The sequence below is a fragment of the Mesocricetus auratus genome, unplaced genomic scaffold (assembly GCF_017639785.1).
Source record: "Mesocricetus auratus isolate SY011 unplaced genomic scaffold, BCM_Maur_2.0 Super-Scaffold_100009, whole genome shotgun sequence".
Lineage (NCBI taxonomy): Eukaryota > Metazoa > Chordata > Mammalia > Rodentia > Cricetidae > Mesocricetus > Mesocricetus auratus.
The window spans coordinates 44,901,940-44,924,909 of NW_024429193.1; positions in this window are offsets into that span (position 1 = coordinate 44,901,940).

The following is a 22,970-nucleotide window of genomic DNA, read 5'->3' on the forward strand; positions in this document are numbered from 1 at the left end:
ATTTGAATTTTGAATATACTAATGTAAATGTTCATCTGAGCCATAAATGGGTATAATGTGATAGATATCTAATAAGGTGTATGAAATATTTCTGTAAGAAAAAACCTTCTGCTGCAAATATGATTTTATTGTAAATTAGTAGACATAGTTTTCAGATTTTATCCATGAAAAAGAAGTTACATGTAACCTTCTATGGCTCTGATACTGCATGGTGTATGTGACCTAAGTCCTCATATATATATATCTGGACTCCTTGAGTAGCTAGCAAACATCAACACTAGAAATATTAGAGGAAATAAATGATAATAAAGTGGCGTTGCAAAGGAAGTCATATGTGTAGTTTGTGGATTTTGTCATTGTTGGAATGTTTTGATACTGTTGTTCTTTTCATTTTTCTCCTTCAACACAAAATTCTGGTACTGGATTGCTTTGTCAGAGCTTTCTAAGAAGATATCAGAAACTGATTTAGCCCTGAGTGACAACATTGTCTACATTTACCCTTGTACTCGTGGGCTGCTGCCAGGTGAACATACATAAATGCAAATGTTGAGTTTGGTTGTTGGCTTAACATATTTTAGACTAATCCTGGAAGAGGTTTTCAATGAGGAACTGGCCTGTAGTTGTGATGTATTTTCTATTCCTTTCCTCTCCAATGTATGTGCTGTTCACAACATGTTATAAAAAACATTAAGCTTTGTTGAATATCATATTGCAGAAGATTGCAACTTCTTTCTAGCCAAGACACTGCCTACTTATTTGTGTATTCAGGCATTAATGCTAGCACTTTGTGCAAACTAAACAAGTATTCTGCCACTAACTTGCCTCCTCAAAACTGTCTCTTTATAATTTATAAATAAGTTGTCTCTGTTTTTTTCTGCACAATAGTCTTGACCCCCTCTGTTTATATGATCCCTTCTCTTTCTCTTCAACTGAACTCCAGTAGCTAAGACAAGTGCTTTGCTGTGGACCACTACATCTGATTCCATCAGTTAGTGCATGTAGATTCCATAATGACAGTTATGGTAGTCACTAATCTAATCAAAGGAGAAAGCCAGTTCAGAAAACGTCTCCATTATTTCTAGGAATACTACCACCAAAATATATGTGTCATTGTTGTACCTTTACATATCTCTTTCCATGTTTTTCACTGTGATGGTTTACAAGTATTGCAGCTAGGTAAGATTATTAATTGCCCCACACCCTGGCAGGTTGAACAGTGTTATCTGAAATCATGGAAGTTATTCTAGAGAAAAAGAAGATTTCATTTTAGATACAATTCAAGTAATCTACACTCTGTGTATGAAGCATGCAGTGTTTTCAAATCTCTACTCCACCTCTGAAAAATAACCAGGACTATATTGTGGTCTAATTCTTATGGGAATCATTTGGACTACCCTGACAAACCCTTGCAAGGGAAATTTCCTGTCTTTCCTACTGGGGTTTTTATTATTCTGTAGTTCATATGTGGAACATTATCAGCTAAGTCAGCATAATTTCCATATATATATACATATATATAACATTTACAATATATTATATAATATTATATAATATAATATTATTATATAATATATTGTATGTATGTGTGTGTAGTTGAGTGTACAATATTTATGTATCTAAACATTTATATGGTGTGTATAGATATATGATATATAATTTTTAACTGTAGAGACAAAACAATGACTTAACAGCTTCCATGCATTTTTGAAAATATCAAGGGAATTAAAATTACTTTCCCACACTAAATTTACATTCTCTAGAAGTGGATCTAATCCATTTTAAAGGCAATTATTAACAAAATTTCAAAATCTCATCATACAAAGAAAGATAAACATCTTAGTATTACATAATAAAATTTTACTCTGAAACATTTGTGAAATTACCTTAAAGTAACCAGAAAAAATTAAAAGAGGAAGAGCTGGTATACTAGAGGCGGCTGAGTGTAATGAAATAATATAATTCATAAAGGAGAACTCAGATTAATAAAAAGTATTTGAGATGCTGGGAAGATGGCTGAGTAGGTTAGGTCAATTGCACACAAAGTCTGATATCAGTAGTTTGTTCTCTAGAACCTATGTGATGAAAACAGAGAAGAATTCTGGGAGTCTTCTGACTTCACACATGCACCATGACATATGTACATATGCATAAACATATAAATAAGTGACTGGTAAAAATAAAAAGTGTTAAAAGAAAATATTTGTATTGGATTCTGTTTCATTTTTTGCGACTATTATATTCAGTGTGTGAGTAGTATATTTTTGTTTGTTTAAACATGTCTGTGAGTGTGTGTGTCCTGTGCTTATAGGTCAGAGACTGATGCTAGGAGTCTTTTTTTCCTCTTTTTTACTTAAAGAAGAAACAATCTTCTTTTATATATCAATCCCATTTCCCTCTCCCTCCCATTCTCCCATGCCCCCCACAGACCCCCATCCTAGCCCTCTTCTGCTTCATAGAAAGGGTGAGGACTTTTATGGGGGTTCATCAAAATCTGTCACATCATTTGCGGCAGGACCTAGGACCTTCTATGTGTGTCTAAGCTGAGAGAGTGTTCCTCTATGGGGAGGGAATATGCTTCCAATGTTCATTCATACACTACATATGAATGAAGTTCCATTATAGGAGATGGGCATATAAGATAACTTCTCCCTATTGCTTAGACTCTTTATTGGGGTCATCCTAGTATATCTCTAGACATTTTCCTAGAGCCAGATTTCTCTTTAAAACTATAATGGTTTCCTCTATTAAGCTGTTTCTTTTTTGCTTTCCTCTATTCTTCCCCCAAATCAATCTTCCTAGTCCCTCATGTCTATCTCCTCCCCTCTCCACTTCTCCCGGTACTCTTTCTCATAACTCCCTCCCCTTCTCTCCCATGATCAAAAGATCTCATCCCTTTCCCTTTCTATAGGTGACCATGTAAATCTCCCTTTGGGTCCTCTTTGTTTCCTAGCTTCTCTGGAGGTGTGAATTATAGGCTGGTCGTCCTTTGCTCTATGTATGAGTACATACGATGTTTGCTTTTTGTGACTGGGTTACCTCACTCAGGATGGTTTCTTCTAGTTCCATCCATTTGCCTGCAAATGTGAAGATTCCCTTGTTTTTTAACTGCTGAGTAATGTTCCATTGTATGAATGTACCATATTTTCTTTATTCTTCAGTTGGGGGGCATCTAGGCTGTTTCTGGTTTCTGGCTGTTACAAATAATCCTGCTATGAACATAGTTGAACAGATATCCTTGTGGCATGAATGTACATCCTTTGGGCTTTGCTTAAGACTGGAATTGTTGAATCTAGAGGTAGACTGATTCCTAATTTCCTTAGAAACCTATATACTGATTTTCAAAGTGGCTGTACAATTTTGCAATCCTCCAAGCAGGGGAGGAGTGTTCCTCAATTGTCTTTTTTAATCATTATACTCCTTATTATGGTGATACATTATTTATGACTTATTAAAGCTTGCCAGAGGATTTAGAAAGCAAAGCTAGCTTCAAGTTATAGGGATCAAGTAATTGTGATACATTACCTTTAATCCTAACCCCCATAGAGTTAGTCATTTTTGGTACACACTTTTAATCCCAGGACTCAAGATTAAGAGATAGAAAGTAAGGCCACACTGATTATATAAAATTGATCTATTCCTAAAAGAACCATCTTAAGCAAACGTCATCTCAGCACTTGGGATCACAGGCCTTTAAACCCAACACTAAGAAGGTAGATACAGGAATGATATGGCTGGGTGGAGAAAGGAATAAAAGGAAGAGGAGACTGGAATTCAGAACCTTTTGCATCTGAGGATACCTTGATTGCCATTTCAGATGGGTAGAGGTAAGATCTACTAGCTTGGCTCCTCTGCTTCTCTAATCATCAGCTTGGAACTTGAACCCCAATATCTGTCTGTGCATTTATTGTGCTACACCTTACTATTTTAAATATTTATTTATTTTTTATGCTTGATGGTTTTGCGGGCGCGCGCTCGTGTGTGTGTGTGTGTGTGTGTGTGTGTGTGTGTGTGTGTGTGTGTGCATTGGATGTATGGCAGGTGCCTGAAAAGTTGAGAGGATGATCTTATGCCCTTCTGGAAATGGAGTTACAAATGTTCTTGCCAGTGTTGGAAACTGATCTTCAGTCCTCTGCCAGACCAGGAAATGCACATAACTACTGAGTAATCTGTCCAGCCCCTCATTTATTTGCTTTTCCTATACATATTTTGATACAAGGTCTCACAATTTAGCACTGACTGCCCTAAAATTCATTATATAGACCATATTTGCCTTCAACTTACTGTCTCCTGAGTGCTGAGATTTAAGTTGTTTCTTTGAACTTGGAGCTCAACTGATGGCAGCTGACCAGTGACCTCCAGGGAGGTATCTTCTTGGCCTCCATATGCCAAGGATACTGAAGCCTGCTACATTTTTTTTGTAACTTCGATCCTCATGGGTGAATATTAGGCACAATCCAGAATGAGCCTTTCCCCCCAAGTCTCTTTGACATACCTCTTCTGTAATGGTTTTGCTTTGATTCAATGGATTTCTCATGGGTCATTTTCTATTTTCTTATTCTAATCAGTGTTACCTGTTCAGTAATACAGCCAAGTTATTTATGTAATTTGGATGTTTTCCCAGTTAATGCTTAAGTTTACTTGGTGTTTTTTTCAGTTTTAAGAAATGACAACATTAAGGTGGTGATGACATCTGCCTTAGGTTGTAGGTGGCACCACTGCAATGTCTGAGTTTTCAGTCCCAGTTTTCTGTCTCCCTCTCCCTTTCCCTCTTCATTAGATGACTTAGCAACAAAACTTGAATTAATATCAGAGAACCTACATAATGCCTTTCTCAGACTTAACATCTCTGAGTCAATGGAATTTGTTTAGTGAAGAACAGATATTTAGACGGGTATTCTCTCAGTTTAATACAAACCAGCAGACCAATCACATACTTCCCACTCAATTAATTTGCTCAGTTATTTTTATTTCACTATTTTTCCTTTTTTGTAGCAAATTATTATTATTATTTTCTTTTTTTCTTAAATAACATTTTCATATATTTTACATACCAACCAATTTTCCCTCCCTCCTCTCCTTCTGCTCCTTCCCCTTTCTCATTTACCCCTTCCCAACCACTTCTCCTCCATCTCCATTTAGAAAGGGAAATACCTCCCATAGCCTTGCACAAAGAATGGTCAGCAAGTTGTGTCAGGACCCAGCTCCTTGCTTTACATCAAGGAAGGTTCAGGGAATTCAGCATGGGGAACAGGTTACCAAAAGCCAGTAAATGGCCAGGCAGAGGTTCTACTCTCTCTGTCAGAAGCCTCACTAAGAGTCCAAGGTATAGTCAAACACATGCTGATTGGAACCATTCAGGCTCCCTGACTGTTAGTTCAGCTTCCATGAGCTCATGTCATTTGTCTGTGTGGGTTATGCTAGGATGTAATTAAAATGAAAGCTTCAGAAAATTAAGTGTTTCAACTTTAACCTATTTTCAAGACACCCATCTTAAACTGCTTGCCTTTAAAACACTCCTTATTCACTTTTCAGTCATTTCATAATACAATAAGGGATGCTTTGTATTATTATTTTCACTGAATCCAATTTATTCTTTATTAAAAGCTAGAAAATATTTTCTACCCATGAGAATTTTAGTTTTGCATTAACTTACGCAAAGTCAAAAAGTTCAGAATTAACGACTAGACACGTATTTATAAATGAAGCACACATTTTAGAACCCTTTATGACAGCTGATAATTAATATTCCAGAAGGTATGTATAACACATAACTTTATAAGGTAATGTTGTGCAGTCTTTAAATGAAGTTACTTATAACTAATTTATTGGTTTGCAAATGCAATTTAGAATCTGGCTAAGTACACTGTCACACAGTCCAAAATGTACCTCAGTAGAAATGATATAAAAATAGTTTCAAAACAATGTAAAACATTAACTTTTAAAACTGTAATCGATTATACATTTGTTAAGAAAATAGACTTTTCTATTTATGTGACATTGCTCTGCAAGTTTAAAAAATACCTGAATTTTTTGTTTTTCCTCCATGTGTTATATTTGTTGTGTTTTTGGTTTCTTTTTGTTTTGTTTTGTTTTTTAATTCAATAAATCCACTTAATGCTCCTTACATGAAATAATATAGAACCATCTACTAAAATATCAGTATCCTCTTAAGACAGTATCTTTGAAAAAAGTATATTTTCCCTCCTCATTTAGCCTTCAACTCCAACAATTCCTTAGCTAGGAACTTCATTAGCATTTTCATCAGCCATACTGAGATTTTGATTGACTTGATCTTATGTTTACATCACAGCCACTGTGAGAAAATGTATACTGTGTACACTGGTGTACTCATACAAACATGGTAAAAGTGGAACAATTATTCATTCTTGGTGAGAGTGTAAACTATTTCAACCACAATGGAAATCAGTCTCAATGGATTTCAAAAAACAAGAAATATAACTTCCATACAAAATAATTGCACCACTCCTGCGAATAGTCTCCAAGGATTCTATATTATACTACAGAGGTACATGCTCCTGCATTTTTGTTTTTGCTCCTCACAATAGACCCCAAAAATTAACTGGCCAAGATGTCTGTCAGTTAGTGAACAGACAATGAATAAGTGTACATATATAATGGAATAGTATTATTGTTTAAAATTAGATTATGAAATTTGAAGGTATACGGATGGAGCCATAAATAACCCTCCTACATGAGGTAATTAAACCTAGAAAGACAAATGCCACAGGTTTTCTGTCATAAGTGGATAATAGTTTTGAATTTTTAGATATGTGGACTAAGCACCATAGGAAATTAGTGAGGGTTAGTGAGAGAATTTCACTGGAAGCTTTATAAAATTATTTTATAATTAAAAAGTAGATATTCATGCATTTCTGTGGGAACACCAGACCTTGAGCAGAGACCCACTTCCCCTTCTGCCTGGGAGTAGGCAGCTGTAAGACAATGTTTAATAAAAACATGTTTACTAAATAACGATACAATAAGTTCCTGGGAAAGGCCTTCCCACGGAAACCGCCCTGACCTCGACCTTGTCCAAAGACTAACCGCACCTTCAAAAATCCACACACATCCACCTCTGGGTCAGAGCAGAACCAGCCAGGGGAGAGGAGAGAGCAGAAGCTTCTCTGGTGGGAGCTTTTCTTAGGAGGTTCTCCTGAACCTTTTTGGAGCCTGTTTAAAGTTTTCTTTATATCATTGAACGAGTCTCTGAGTTTTCAATACCCGACACCCTCCGCACATTCTCAGACATAGGCCGCGCAGCAGACGTGACAAATGGAGGTCCCACTGAGATCATGAAAGCGAGGTAAGTGGACGGGGTTAAGAAACTATGGGGAATAGTTCCGGGAAGCTAGAATCATTACAGTATCAACTAAAAAAGTTACTTAAAGAACATGGGACTGCAGTCAAGTCTAAAACCCTAGAAGGCTTTCTAAAATCGATCGAACGAGCCAGTCCATGGTTCATTACTGGGGGAAGCTTAAATATTCCAGATTGGGAGGAGGTTCACCGTGATCTTCATAGACTTTTACGAAAAGAGGGATCTGAGTCCTTGCCCCCTACGACATTCTCCTTATGGAGATTAGTGAGGGGAGCACTTTTGACAGATAAGGTTTGTCACCGCCAGGTAGTTCAGGACACAAAAGAGGCTTTTTTTAGAGTTACAAGAGACTGAGACTCAAGCCTCCTTGAGTTCAGGGGCAGAGAGTGATGATGAAGAGACCGTGACTGAAACTAGAGGCTCCATTGTTAGTGAGGATGAGGAGGAGTCTCTTAGTAACAACAAAAAAATGGGTAGACATCTCCGGGCACGACCCAAAAAGAAGGACTCCGGTCAGAATCGGTTATATCCTTCTCTATCAGACCTAGAAAATGGAAGTAGCTCAGACTCAGACTCGTCACAGTCTGAAAAGGAACGGTTACTTGCTGAGATCACGGCCCTTAAAAAAGAACTAAAAAAGATTCTAATTAAGGAAAGACAGGACAGGGAGAGAAACCCTTCCCCATACTCTGAAAAAAGGGACTCCTCCTATGAGATAACCCAGTCCTTCTCAGACCTGGAGGGAAGACCCAGAGGAGGGGTCCAATGCTGCCCGGTGGTGGCCCCAGTAATGGAAGTTCCAGATCCGAACAATTCTGGACAGGTCATTCGGCATCATAACCCTTTAAATTTCAAGGATATAAAACAACTTAAAGATGCAACTTTAAATTATGGAGCACAGGCTCCCTTTACACTTTCCTTAATGGAATCTTTTGTGTCTCTTAATTTGACACCTGGCGATTGGCAGCAGCTTTGCAGAGCAGCTCTGTCGGGGGGGGAGATTATTTGATTTGGAGAGGTGAGTTTCAGGAAAGATGCAGCCAGACAGCCCAAAGGAATGCACAGGCCGGACAGCCCCAGAGAAATGTGGAGATGCTTACCGGGAGTGGTCAATACGCCACCATTCAGCAACAAATGCAATATGACATCGCAGTCTATGCCCAAGTGGCAGCAGTGGCCCAAGGGGCTTGGAAAGCATTGCCTTCCAAGGAAGGAGGGGATCATCTGTCCAAAATCCTTCAAGGACCTTCTGAACCTTTTCAAGACTTCGTAGACCATCTCAGTCAGGTAGCAGAAAGAATATTTGGGGGCATTGGGCCTGCGATGCCAGTCACAAAGCAGATGGCATTTGAAAATGCAAATAAATATTGTAAGGAAGCCCTTCGCCCCTATCGCAATAAAAGTCTAAATGACTATATCCGGATCTGTAGGGACATTGATGGGAACTTCATCCAGGGCCAAGTGTTAGCTGCTGCTATTCGGCCCCAAGTGGGGAAAGAAAGACCTACTCTGGGAGGGAGAAAAACATGTTTTAGCTGTGGTAGAGAGGGACACTTCCGTAGAGAGTGCCCTCAAAATAGTACTACGGGTCTCAAGAGACCTGGTTTATGCCCCCCGTTGTCGAAGGGGATATCATTGGGCCAAAGACTGCTACTCTAAAACTGACCGGGAGGGAAATTTCCTTCCTGCTAATAATAATCAGGGAAACGGGAGGAGGGCCCCGCCCCAGGGCCCCAAAACCAATGTGTATGGGGCAATGACCCCTGCTCTGGGCAGTGGCAGGACTCATTTTCTCCCCCAGAGCAACCCCTTCATATGTCAGACCTCCTTAGAGCCACCTCAGGGAGTGCAAGATTGGACCTCACTCCCTCTGCCCAGGCAATCCTAACACCAGAAATGGGGATCCAGGCCCTCCCTACTAGGGTGCATGGGCCATTGCCCCCAGGCACGGTTGGACTAATCTTGGGACAGTCCAGTAATATTCTTCGAGGCCAGGCTGGACTGACAGCCTCAAACAATACAGAGAAACCCTGACTCAAAAAAAATTTTTTTTGGTAACAGTAAAGAGGTACTGGTATTAAGTAAAGAAAAAGAAAAAGACAAAGGTATATGGAATGGAAAATTTTGTTTACATTTAAGTTCTATTTTGTGAGTCATCTCTAAAAACTTTTGGCCAAAAGCCTGGCCTCTCCACCTTGCATCTACAGAGTTACAAGGAGTAGGTATGGCTGTACCCCATGACTGTAGCTCAAATGGAGGAATGATAAAGAACATACAGGACTTTTTAACCCTTTTAGCTCAAGGATTGGCTGGAGTTGTTCTTTTACATAGATTTCAATTAAGGAAGCTTCATTGCAACAGACTAATCATGACCTAGGGAAAAAAGATGACTAAAAGATGCATGTATGTTCTGAATGTATGGTGTGGCCACACCGGTATGTATGAAATGTGATTGTGAATGTGTGAGTGTGAACTGCTTATATGATTAAAAGGATACTTAAATCCCTTCAAAAATAGTTAAGAAGCTTTAAATATAGCCAAAAGGAACATCCAGCCAGTCTGTTAATGTTTTAACAAAAAAAAATTTAAGATGCAAATGAGGCCTTGTCAGCTAGTGAGAGCTCTGCAGGTTAGATTGGGAAAGACTGCTCACAGGCTTCAAATAATTTTCAAAAGTTATTTGGACACAGTATAGTTTACAATCTTTGAGTGATTTTCAGAAGTTTTGGGGAAATATTTAATGGATATGTCCTTTTTAATGGGCATCTACAAATAATCTAAGTAGTAATCCCAATTTACCTAGATAGTTAACCAAGGAGGGTAGACAAATCCTTCTACTGTTATGGTCCAGCTTCAACAGTTCAAAAAAGAAAAAAATTTTTTAGAAAATAAAAAAGGGGGAATAATGCCCCCAGTCCCCACATGACTCATCAAATAATACACTCCTCATTTAAAAATTTTATAATGTGAATGCCAGTGAGCTTCAGACAGATTCTGGCATGATGGAACTTGAGCAACCATTGCTCAGGTCAAATGGAGACATCCATGCACTAGACAGTGGAGAAGACCCTAATTTGGGGTCGAGGGCATGTTTGTGTTTTCTTGCAGGAAAAGAATAAAGCTTCGGCAACTGTCAGACCATTTAGTGAGATGCATGGAGCAGAGAAAAACTGGATCTGAGACCAGGGGAGCCTACCTAAGCCAGTTTGAGTGAGATCTCCTAAATCAGTGTTCCTGATTCTTGATGTCATCGAATCTAGAGCCCAAGAAAGAAAGAAAACAGTCGGTTCAAGATTTCCAGTTTCTCAACAGACCTGCTGCATCAACCTTCCAGACCCATGAGTTTTCATCGTGAAGCCAACAGAGAAAAAAGGACCCATTTAAAGAATTTGGACATTGGTATGGACTATGAGGAGTGGCAAAAGCCTCTTTTCAGTATTTGCATAGGACATGGTCACTTGAAATATCAGACTTGATGGTTCCTATTTTTGGAATCACGACTAGGCCAGTGTATTTTTCTGGAGAAATGCAACTTGTCCTAATGTGACAACTATTGTTCATATTTTTCATAATGCTACATGTGTAGCATCAATGATTGCGCCCAATGTATCTGTGCAAGTGCACTTTCTAAATGCTTTCCTGAGCAGATCTTGAAACGATTGGAAACTTTATCAAATTGTAAATGTAAATCACATGCGGGTTACCCTTGTAACAGACGAAGGCTGGTAGAATGTTATGGCCCAGATCTGGTGATGGGTATGGTAATGGAGAGGCGCTATGTCAATGGGGGTCCTGGAAATGGTGGCAGTGGCGGTAGGCATTCTGGCTTTATGCCGAGCTCAAACGTGCCTTGTTCCAGAGACAAGAGATCCGTAACCAAGTATTGCTTAGCTTAGCCCATGGCAATCCCGATAGCCATGAAGGTTGGTTACAGATGATTTAAGGTTGGGGTATCTCCGATGACGGGCAACCTGTGAGGAAGACCCCGCCCACCTAAAACAGGGGTTCAAGGTCCCCCAAAGACGGGAAAGGGAGGGTGACCCTACTTGACCTAAGCCAGGAGTGCCTCATTTGAAAATAAAAAGGGGTGAATTGTGGGAACACCAGACCTTGAGCAGAGACCCACTTCCCCTTCTGCCTGGGAGTAGGCAGCTGTAAGACAATGTTTAGTAAAAACATGTTTACTAAAAACGATACAATAAGTTCCTGGGAAAGGCTTTCCCACGGAAACCGCCCTGACCTCGACCTTGTCCAAAGACTAACCGCACCTTCAAAAACCCACACACATCCACCTCTGGGGCAGAGCAGAACCAGCCAGGGGAGAGGAGAGAGTAGAAGCTTCTCTGGTGGGAGCTTTTCTTAGGAGGTTTTCTTGAACCTTTTTGGAGCCTGTTTAAAGTTCTCTTTATATCGTTGAACGAGTCTCTGTGTTGTCAATCCCCGACACCCTCCACATGTTCTCGGACACAGGCCACGCTGCAGATGTGACACATTTCTGTTAAAATGAGGTAAAATACAGAAATTTTAAGCACAAATATGTATAGCCACTGACCAATATATTAAAGTAAATTAAATGATCCTGAGATTTGGCAACTTCATAGGCTCATATTATGTTGGTGATTTCAAACTTACTCATTTTCTAATTTTAGTCTACATAGCCATTAATGTCTATGAAGTAGACCAGCCTCTAATGAGTTCTTTATGTACTGTCATATTACTCTATCGTATAAACAATAATCATTACTGTAGCATTGTAAAAAACATAGTTTAAATAAGTGACATTTGCAGAATAATGTGGTTAACCTAAGAAGTAATAACATATTACCATGTTTTTTATACATGACATTCATTTTCCAAATAGCCCATTTGCCCTAATTTTACAGTTGAAAAGGTCAAGTGTCCTGGTTTAAGCATTATGAAGCAAAGACTGGTTGTAGTTCAGATGTTTCTAGGCAACAAAAACTGATGCCTGAATATAAGGAGGGACAAGTCTTTTATAACAAAAATAACACATACCATGAAGGACATAGTGACAAGGCATCTGGCATGCTATCCTCTGCTGAACATGTTCTTGACCTCTACCCTGTGTTTTCAGTAGCCAGATGGTTTGAGAATTATCTTTAAGTGTGTGATATCAAATAGAAGCCAAGAATGAATAGGAATTTAGAATACTATACTCACCTACATGGAAAATTTGCTCAAAATTGGCACAATAAAGGAAAAAAATGACATTTGACACACAAAATAATGGTTTCAAAAATTCCCTAGGGCATGACAGTTTGAAGAATATCATCATTTTGCATCCTAGTGCTCAGAAATGGTACAACTTCTGTATGTTATAATTGCTTTTTCAATGCAAATCGTTTAAACTCTTGGAAAATTACACCCTTTCAGTAGTCTCATTTATATGTATTATCCTCACATCTCAAGGTTCTGTTACTAAAGGAATAGATTTTGCAGTAATTAACCTTGCAATTAAATCTCTCTGCTAAAATATTTATTTGGCCATATTTCAAGTGGACAAATGCATGTAAATAAAATTTTGTTGCTTACAGATCACTGGACTCTCATTGCTATCCATGAACTTATATGTTAAGGATTGTGTGAAACACATAATGGAAACAGTTTGTATGCAACTTTATTCTATTTCCTAGTGCTAATGCATAATAACAGTCTTACCTGACTAATCCTCATTGTGGTAGACTGAATTCATGGAGAAATCAAGATGTTTAGACAGAGCATGAAGAGTTAATAGTTCACAAGAAAAAACCCTTATAGGATATTAGATTTCCTAACTTGTGAAATATCCATGAATATATAAATGCTAATTAGTCACTGTTGTTAAGAAACATAAAGAATTATTAAAATTAAATACACAACTGTGTTATTTTCAGTAAGACTAATTGGTACTTTCATATTTATTTCTATTTTCCTAAAGATGGCTCCCATTTGAATAATAATGTGTTACAACATTACACACAGACTATATATTTTCAAGACAATATATTCAAATTAAGAAAATGAAGCCTATAAGCAGTTAGCACTCTATGACCCTGAACCACCAATTTGGGTTCCAAATACCACACTGCCATTTATTTATTTGCCTAGGTTAAAGTATCGATTTATCAAAATTTTGATTAGGACAATAGATATCATGCTATCATTGCTTCCAGTAGTTCTCTTACATTTAGTGAATGTCTAAAGCTTAATGAACAGCCCTATGCATACATAAAATGTAGTTACACTAATGGGTTCATAGCTCTTATGAAATAGATGCTGTAATAGAGTGTGATAATATTACTTAATATACAAGAGCAGTTATGAAAATAAAACAACTTATGTGTAGTGTTGAGATGTTCACTCTGGGTTTCTAATTGTACTGTGCTGAGATTTCTTCTTATGAAGATGTGAGACAACCATGTACAGGAACTGCAATAAAACTATTGAGATTGTTGCTTGAATGCAATTGCAATTATCCTATGTGACATATTTTGGAGAATAAAGAGGACACTTAGTGAAGAACAGAAAGCTATGTCCACAGCTTGTATAAGGTGGCTATATGAATAATTCATATTCCAGGTAGAAGGAGACAGGAAAGAACAAAATTTTATACTATTATATGGAGTGAAACAAAAATTGAATGTTTATATATGTATACATATATTGATTCCCATGTTCTTGATAATCTATAGTATAGTTCACTATGAATAATGGAAGCACTATGCAAGATTTCTTGCTACTGTGCAATCCTGACAGGATCAAAGATAAAAATATTTTTATTAAATGATATTGATTTATTAATTCAGTCATTCTGAGTAACCTTAGGATAGCTGTGTATAATTTACATCTTCTATGTGATTATCTATATTTATAGACATATATATCTTTCAAGTGAAAGTCATGAATAAAACACAGAATACAATTTATACATTTTAGCTACCAAAATTTGTAGGTGTTTGAATGAACTTATTCTGGAACAAAACTCATTTTTTTTACATTTAAATAATATATGGTTAAATGATCTCTTTGTGATGAAGGTATTTTAGCAATAATGAGATCACGCACATCTGCCTAAATTTTGCATACTCAGCATCAATTGCTAAGGAGTTCAAGTTAATTGTTATTTTCTTTTGTTTTTAAACATGTGTGTGTGTGTTCCATATGAGTGTAAGTGTACATGTGTATTCTTCTGTGTGTGGGTGGTACATGTCTTTATGTGTATGAAGGCCAGATTTGACTTATAAAATCTTCTTCAAAGTGTTTCTATTTAATCACTGTAAGTTGCTCAATTGAACCCCAGTTAAACGGTCAGCTTTACTTAATCAATCTGTTATACACCTCAAAGAACTGATGTCACAGCTCTATCCTACCTCATTTATTATTTACCTAGATCCCAGTCTTTTTGATGAGCAATGTCCTCTTTATCTATTTAAGAATTCTGTATATTTTTACAATGCACAGAAATCTTTTTATCGCAGCATTTAACTGTCATTTTCTTAAGATTTTTCATGACTTTTAAAAATTTTTTAATTTTAATTTTAAATAGCTTGTTTTACATGTCTATCCCAGTTCCCTCTCCCTCCCCTCCTCCCACACTCCCCAATGCCCCCCAGCCTCCCACCCTATTGCCAATTCCTTCCACATAGGGGATATTTAGAGTCTGTCATTTCACTCAGGGCAGGGTCCAGGCACTCCCCTAAGAGTCCAGGCTGAGAGAGCATCCCTCTTTGTGCTATGAGCACACGATGACTGTTTGTATTCCAGGGATAGATACTGATCCACTGCTCAAGGCCCCATAAGTTGCCCAGGCCTTCTCACTGACACTCACATTCGAGGGGGTCCAGATCAGTCCCATGCTGGCCTCCCCGCTGTCGGTCTTGGGTCCAAGAGCTCTCCCTTGTTCATATCAGCCATCTCTGCTGGTTTTGCCAGCCCATTCTTTGCCAATTTGCTCATCACTCCTCTCTCTCTGTCACTGGGTTCCTTGGGTTCAGTTCAGTGCTTAATTGTGGGTGTTTGCCTCTGCTTCCATCAGTCACTGGATGAAGGCTCCCGGATGGTTATAGACATCAAGTTCATTATCAGGAATGGGCATTCGAGGTGGTCTCTCCACTATTGCTTAGCTTGCCAATTGGTGTTATCCCTTTAGATCACTAGAGGTCACTCTCGTGCCTGATCTGTCTTCTATCCTTTGATTCCCTCTTCCCCCTAATCTACTCCCCCTACTCAACCTTCCTCTTCCCCCATGACCTACTCTGTCTTCCTCTGCTCTCCCTCTCTTCATGACTTATTTCAATATTATAATATTTTAGCATATATCATTTTGAAACACATTCATGTATTTATCTATGTGATTCATTATGATTGTGGAAGAATCTTGAAGTATAGAATACAAACAAGTAATGCATAATCAAATATCATTGCATATGGTCAAGTTAACATGCAGGAATAATCTCCTTGTAGCAGGCTTTAAAATTTGTTGTTGTCCATAAAACACAAACATTATTTAAATTACATACTGCTGTGTTAATCTGAAGAAAATAAATCTGGGCAACATTAATTTTTTTCTTACTGCATGAGTGATTTTGGCTTGAGGCATGAAGGTCTATGGGCACTTTTTTTTGTATTTTTCAGAAAGACTTCAGTGTACATCTTTAGTTATGCAGACTTGTAGATTTATTCACTTATTTATCATGTCATTGTTTTGAGACTGAGGAAACATTATTTGACAAAACTATTTTGCAAGTATCTTTTGAATTATTTTTTCATATAAAGATATTAAATAAAATTATTATTTTCTCTCCTTTAAATGTTTGTACAGTTACTTAGATGAAGTATTATGGCTTATAATTTCTTTTCAAAAATGATTCAGGAATTATTTTGAATATTAATTATATGTTATTTATTTTTCATCATTTTTTGAGTAGAGTGCAGTATCTTCTGCGTCTCAAGAAAAGAAGCCACTACAATCATGAAGGAGATCTAAATGAAATTGCTAATTAATGGATGACTCCCCACCTGTGCATCCCTCATCACCAAAGACCTCATTTCTAAGAACAGGGTGAATGGGGTATGTGTAATCAATTTATTAGCCATAAGCAACATATAAAACTCCCAAACAAACCCAGATATTGACAAAGCTCTTGGTTCCTCTCAACAATGTGGAAATAAGGTCTTATTGCTGAAGATAACAACTCATTCGACATGGAGAAGTCCAGCTGGGGCAAATGTAGATCATTCATTCTTACTGACTAGTTTTCATGTTTTGTCAGGTATTCTGCATGCTACCAAAGAATAAATGCAAAGACCAACCAAGCTAACAATATTTCAATCAATCTTAACTATTTGCAATAATGATATGCTCTGTGTTTGGTTACTCCCAAAATTTCTGAGAGTAACCAAGTGGTTTGGATTTCAGCCCACTTCATGAGACAGATCCCACACAGGATACTACATAGGTGGTCAAGAATCTAATACTAAATAATCCATAGTCTTAAGATAAAACCAAATATTACTGTTCTGATAAAGGAACATAGCAATAAAATAACTTCTAATGACAGTCTGCTGTCCTTGTAGGCCTTGTGCTCCCAATAGCAGAGAAGATTCCTCCTGCAGCTCATGGGGAAAATAAAGATACTCACAGACTGGGTAGAAAATTAGAGATTTGGAACACTCAATATTAAATGGGATGGCCCTACCACCAACCATGGTACCCTACTCAAGAGAAGACGTAATGTTTTAAAAGCCAGAGGGACTGAAGTATATCAAGAAAACTAAGCTTTCTAAACATAGCAAGATTGATGCACAGGTGAACTCACAGAGACTATTGCAGCTTACAAAATTCTGGAACAGATGTGGCCAAGGCTGAGAGGCGATGTAGGCCTAAGCCTCTATCCTGAACCAAGAAGCCATCTCCAAATGATAATCACACATCAATTAAAAGTTTTCTGTGGGAACAACAGACCTTTGCCAGAGGCCTACTTCCCCATCAGCCTGGGAGCAGGCAGCTGTGAGACAATGTTACTGAAAACATGTTTACTGAAAACAATGCAGTGCCTTAAGAAATGTTTACTGGAGCTATAAGTTCCTTATAAGGGCTCAGTCACTGAAACACCCTGACTTTGATCTTTCCAATGGCTAGCCGCCTCTTCCTGCCCCCTGCTGTTGCTGCTGACTCTGGTGTCAGGGATATAACCACCAGCCAGTGGCAGAAGCTTTTCTGGAGGGAAGTGTTTCTTGGGAAGTTCTCTTGAACCTTCTTGGGGAGCATAAAGTTTTCTTTACACAACCGACTGGTTTCTGTGTCATCAATCCCAGCACCCTCGCTACATTCTCGGATACAGGCTGCACAGTGGGCATGGCAGTTTTCTTCAACAGAGTCTTCCAGGTATACAAACCATTCTTAAGTCAATGTCCCATGCTGAGCAGCCAATCCACAATACAAAATTAACTCAATTGCATTTTCAGGGGTTCTTTGCCTCATAATTCTTTCTTGGTGTGTTGTTGTCGTTGTTGTTTACCACATGGGTTGTGTCTTTTCGATATTATGGTTTCTGGATTTATATTTCTATGAGATTCCTCTGTGTGAAAATGTATATCTCTGTGTTCTTATGCTATTTCTTTGGCTTTTAGTGTTTATTAATTGCTATTTTTTGTATTCCAGCTTGTTTTATTTTATTTTGCTATTTTTCTTTAGATACTTGTTCATTTTCTAAGGAGAGAGATAAAAGGTGATGAGTTGGGTAACTAGAGGAATCAGGACTTGGGAGAAGTTGAGTGAGAAAAAAACAAAGTATTGTAGGGAGAGGTCTTACTAGGTACCTGTGGCGCCGAACATGCCCATTTGGGCATGGCCACAGGTCTATATGGAGCATGTGGGATATAGGCCTGAGGAGAGCAAGGCGAGCTTACTATCTTGGGGTCAGGTCGGGTCTTGGAGAGCAGCTGAGACTGGATGCTGGGAGTGCTGACCCTGGGTTATTTGTTTCTTACGTAAGTGATTTCTCCAAAATAAAAATAACGTATGACATCCCTATCCTTCATATTATAATCTTCTTCCAATACCTTGTGTCATTCCACTTGATCCAATTTGATTCTGTTGAAATGACAATTACTACCCTAACACAGGTTTGGGACTGTATTGCTCTAGACAATTCCAAACTAGCTAGCTGAAATGGTGCATCTTCTTAGTATACTCCTGCAAGAGTTTCAGGTAAGAACTTCGGTCAAGCATCTCCTGTCAAACAGAGACTAGGTATAGATGTTACAACTAGTCCACTAGATGCTTTTGTTACTCTAAATTTTCTTCCTACAGGATCTCATAAGTACCTCAGGTACCTTGATCTTTTGGAGCCAGATTATACTTTCTAAAGTCTAAAGATTTATGTAATTGGCCTTTAGCCTTAACAAAGGAGCCTTCAGAGGGTACACAGAAGAGAAACAGCATAGGTAGAACATAGGAATGCCATGATCCAGAAAGCTTGTCCAAACTCACCCAGCCCTAATCATCACCTAGACAACAGCCGTTAGCCCACCAATTCCTCTCCCTTCTGATCTTTTTCCCTTGCCAATATCCTGCTCTATGTGCTTAACAATTCCCTGCTACATGCACACCTGGTGAGCAAAGCAACCCTCTCACCTGCTCAAACCCCTCCCTTTCTCCTGCTCTACCAAGTATATTAACCAACCTGAGAAAAATAAAATTTGCCACATGATCAGCTGCTTGTAGTGTTGTTATTCCTTTGTGTCTTCTTGTCCCCTTCCCTGGTCTTTAGGTCTCTTGCTCCAGGTTGATGTCCTGCAGGTCAGGACAACTGGTGCCCAATGTGGAGATCGATAGACCTTTGTTCCTGGGGTTTCAGTGTTCATCAGAGTGACACACCTGTCCACGCATAGAGGAGTCTGCAATGAGGTCGAAAGTGACCCTAGAGGGAGTGCCAATCGCCTGACTCTGCCTTCGGTTGACTCCAGGACTCATGAACACCACCTAGGGAGAGGTGAGTAATGCTACAAGAATTTAGCAAAGATTTTGTATCTTTCTGGGATTAAAGAATCCCTCACGACATGGGGAATTAGAGTCAAGAAAAAGCAGTTACAAAATTTATTTACTTTTGTAGGGGAGATTTGTCCTTGGTTCCCTCAGAAAGTCCCCTTCCCCACTCTTCCTGCCCTGAAACAAAGATACCTATACCAAATCCTGATTCAGACCCCCTAAAATCCTCCCTGTATCCTGTTCTTAACAACCCCAAGCCCCTTGACCCCAGAGACACTGCCACCCTCGAGGAGGAGACTGCCCGATAATTCAAGCCTGCTCTCCCATCCCTTATGAGTTAATAGTCATTTACGGTGACTGCACACAGAGACTCCCATAAAAGATGGATCACCCTAGCTGCTAACTGCAGGTCAGACTCCCCTGATGTCTGGATGCAGTATTTCTGCGCTTTGCCTTACCTTGGTTGGCTAGCAGCCAATTCAAGAAAAATGACCAAGGTACAGGTTTTAAAGGGTTAATATGATGTTTCCATCTGTATGTCCCTAGTAAGAGTGTCTGTTCATGTCTTTTGCCCATTTTCTACTTTGATCATTTGTTTATGTCTCTGTTAAGTTTTATAGAGGTTCTCTATCAGATGTGTGGTCACTTAAACTTTTTCACATAATTTGTACCAGAAAAAAGTAAGTACATTTTACCAGCCCATCATGCAATGCCAATCACTGATAAAGAGGTATGGGGCTAGGAGAGCACCTCAGTCGATAGACCAAGAGACTTCTATTTCTGACTTATGCCTTCCCCCTTTTAAGGAGTAATATAATCTACTCTGTTAATTAGAGTTTTCTGTTCTAAAAAAAGTATATAAACTTTGTAATTCATCAATCACCCAGGTGATGATGGTTTTAAGGACATAATGGTATTTTATTTTTACTATAGTTTACCTGCTACCCTAGCCTAGACAGAGGGACAATCTAGTCAGCTTCTGCCAACAAACTCTGCTGCCAGACATAATTCATTTACCTTTTTTCCTTTTATTTTTGTGACTAACAGTTTTCTTCTTTCATTGGCTCTGTTATACATGGCTTCTTTGCACATGTTATATGCAAAAATCCTGCTTGTTCCATCTGTAGCAGATCTACATTCTTGTCACTGATAGTTTTAAGTTACTCTGTCTGTCTCTTTAAATGTCCTGTCTTTGCTAAGTTAAAACCAGTTACAATCAGACTGGAGGGCTCTGAGTAAAACATCCCTCCACAGCCTCTCAGTTTGAATCCAGTTCTCCAGACAGATCCTACACTGTCATTGTAGTCACACTAAATACAAAACAATTTTTTTATAACAGGGGTAAACTTTACTCAGTCACCTATATATGCTTTCAAAGCTTAAGCTTAAAACAAAAACAAATAACTTAAAACAAATTTGTTTATCCAGATTTACCTGGACAACACTCTTGGTGTTCCAGAGATCTACAAAATGTGGTATTTAAAATGTTAATTAAAAAGCTTATAATATCAGAGAATTCCAGGTCCTGAAAGTGGCTGAAATTCTCCAAAGAAGATTACAGGACACCTTGGTGTCTACATGACACTGACCAGCGGGCAGGATGCCCCAATGCCCACCTACTGCCAGAACCTAGCCCAAACTGTGAACAAGCAACAGGACATTGGAGAATATATTGTACCCCTTTTGCCTAGACAAAGTAAGGCCAGTTTTTCTATGTCCCTCTTCTACAGAGAGAAAAATTGTCACCTTATAGGCTTGGCAAAGACTGATGCTATTCTTTGATGCTTCTACTTGCTAATAGAGACTTGGGTATGGCTATCTGTATATGGACTGGATGCTGTCATTTTTTAATAGACTCAAAAACTGTATAAAATTTATCCTTTTTAGATTTCTGGTAGTATTAATGATTATATTGTAGCCAGCTTAACAGCTCATTTAATAAAGTTATGATAAGCTGGTAGAACAGTGACTACCTGTTGTTCAGTCACAAACTCAAGGTATTTAGATTTATTTTGGTTGTCATCTAAATATAAACTTAAAGGGCTTTTCATCAGGACAAAGGTACCTCTGTCCAATCTATACCTGACTCACTGGACAGAAGAAAAATGTATAAGCTTCTAACTCAAACCTGTTGTTTTTACTAGATCTTAAAGGTATGAGTCTGTTCCTGCTGTTTTACAGACACTTTTTCTGCAATGCAGATTTTGATACAGATTGATAATACTAATATGTCTAAAACATTTAAGTCCTTTTATTTAATAAGTCCATATAGGTTTCAGAGAATCAAAAGTCATAAAGCTTGGATCCACTTCTCACAGGTCAAAAGGACTCCAGAGAAGTACAACATTTTGTTATTCCACCTGTCTGTTTCTGAGAATAGGATTTTCTCCCCTTTTCTTGGATCTCTTGCCCTTCCTGATCACTAAAACTATGAACCTAAGAGTTCTAATCAAGTATATAAGTTTTAAGTCCTGTTCACAATTTAAACATGTCTCAAAGAGTTTTGTGTGTCCTGTTTCCACTGCTGGCAGACACATTGGATCATCAGTTGCTGATTACAGCCTGCTCCTAAAGACTAAGAGCTCTAGATTTGCTATGAATATGAACAAGTCCAGCCTATGTGAACACTCCTTGTTTCTTCAAGAGTGTGTGCCAACAAGATGCTTCTGATAAATACTCCACTGCCTAAATTCCATGTTTGCTTTCAACTAGCGTTTCAGCCTACGTGAGCCCCTGACTACAACACCCCAAAATCAGCAGGAAGTAGCACAGAAAAGAATATGTAGCCCCTTATCCCTGGTTGAGATGCTAAGTCAAAGGAAAACTCCCTTACCTAGGGGACAAAATAACAATAAAAATTGTCCACTAGTAACCCAGGACTGGGTTACCAATAAGAAGATGAGGGATGAAAGGGGTAAACTAAACTCAAGAGCTTCACTTCTAATAGTTTAGAAATAAAGGGACCAGACCCTCCCTCAGCCCCTTGCTTTAGTAGCCATGACAGGCTACAGAAAAGACATGCAGGCTTCTGACACACAGAAACTCCATATCCTCTGGCCTGCTGGAGTCTAGGGCCAAAACTAAACACAAAGAAAATCCATTTCCTACCTCACCCTGCAAAAGGTCATTGAATCTGGCTTATTCATCACCTCCCCTACCAACCCTCCCCTTCCCCCTCCCCCTTCCCATGCCTCACTTTGCAACACCACTTTAGTGCTGAGCTCCCCTGATGATTTTTGCTGTCCCCCTAAATGGTTCTTCCTGGGGCCTGCCTTGATGGTCTTACACCATGTCTTTCCATTCTACTTTTCCAGGAGGTTGGCTTCTGTGCATAGGTACAGGCCATCCCCTGCCTATCCTATTACCATCCTAATGAATTCTTTCATTTCTGGGAGACTTCCCAATACCTTCATGTGCATAGAGAACCCACCATTGCTGTTACACTTGCTGTCCTTTTTGGAATTGGCACAGATGGAGCTGGTACAGGCTCTCTGCCCTGATGGCTAGTAAATCCAACTATCAGGAACTCAGTGCTTCCATTGACAAAGATGTCAAGGAATTACAAAATCAAATAGACTATTTGGAAGAGTCACACCAATCCCTGGCAGAAGTGGTCTTACAAAATAGACAAGGCTTAGA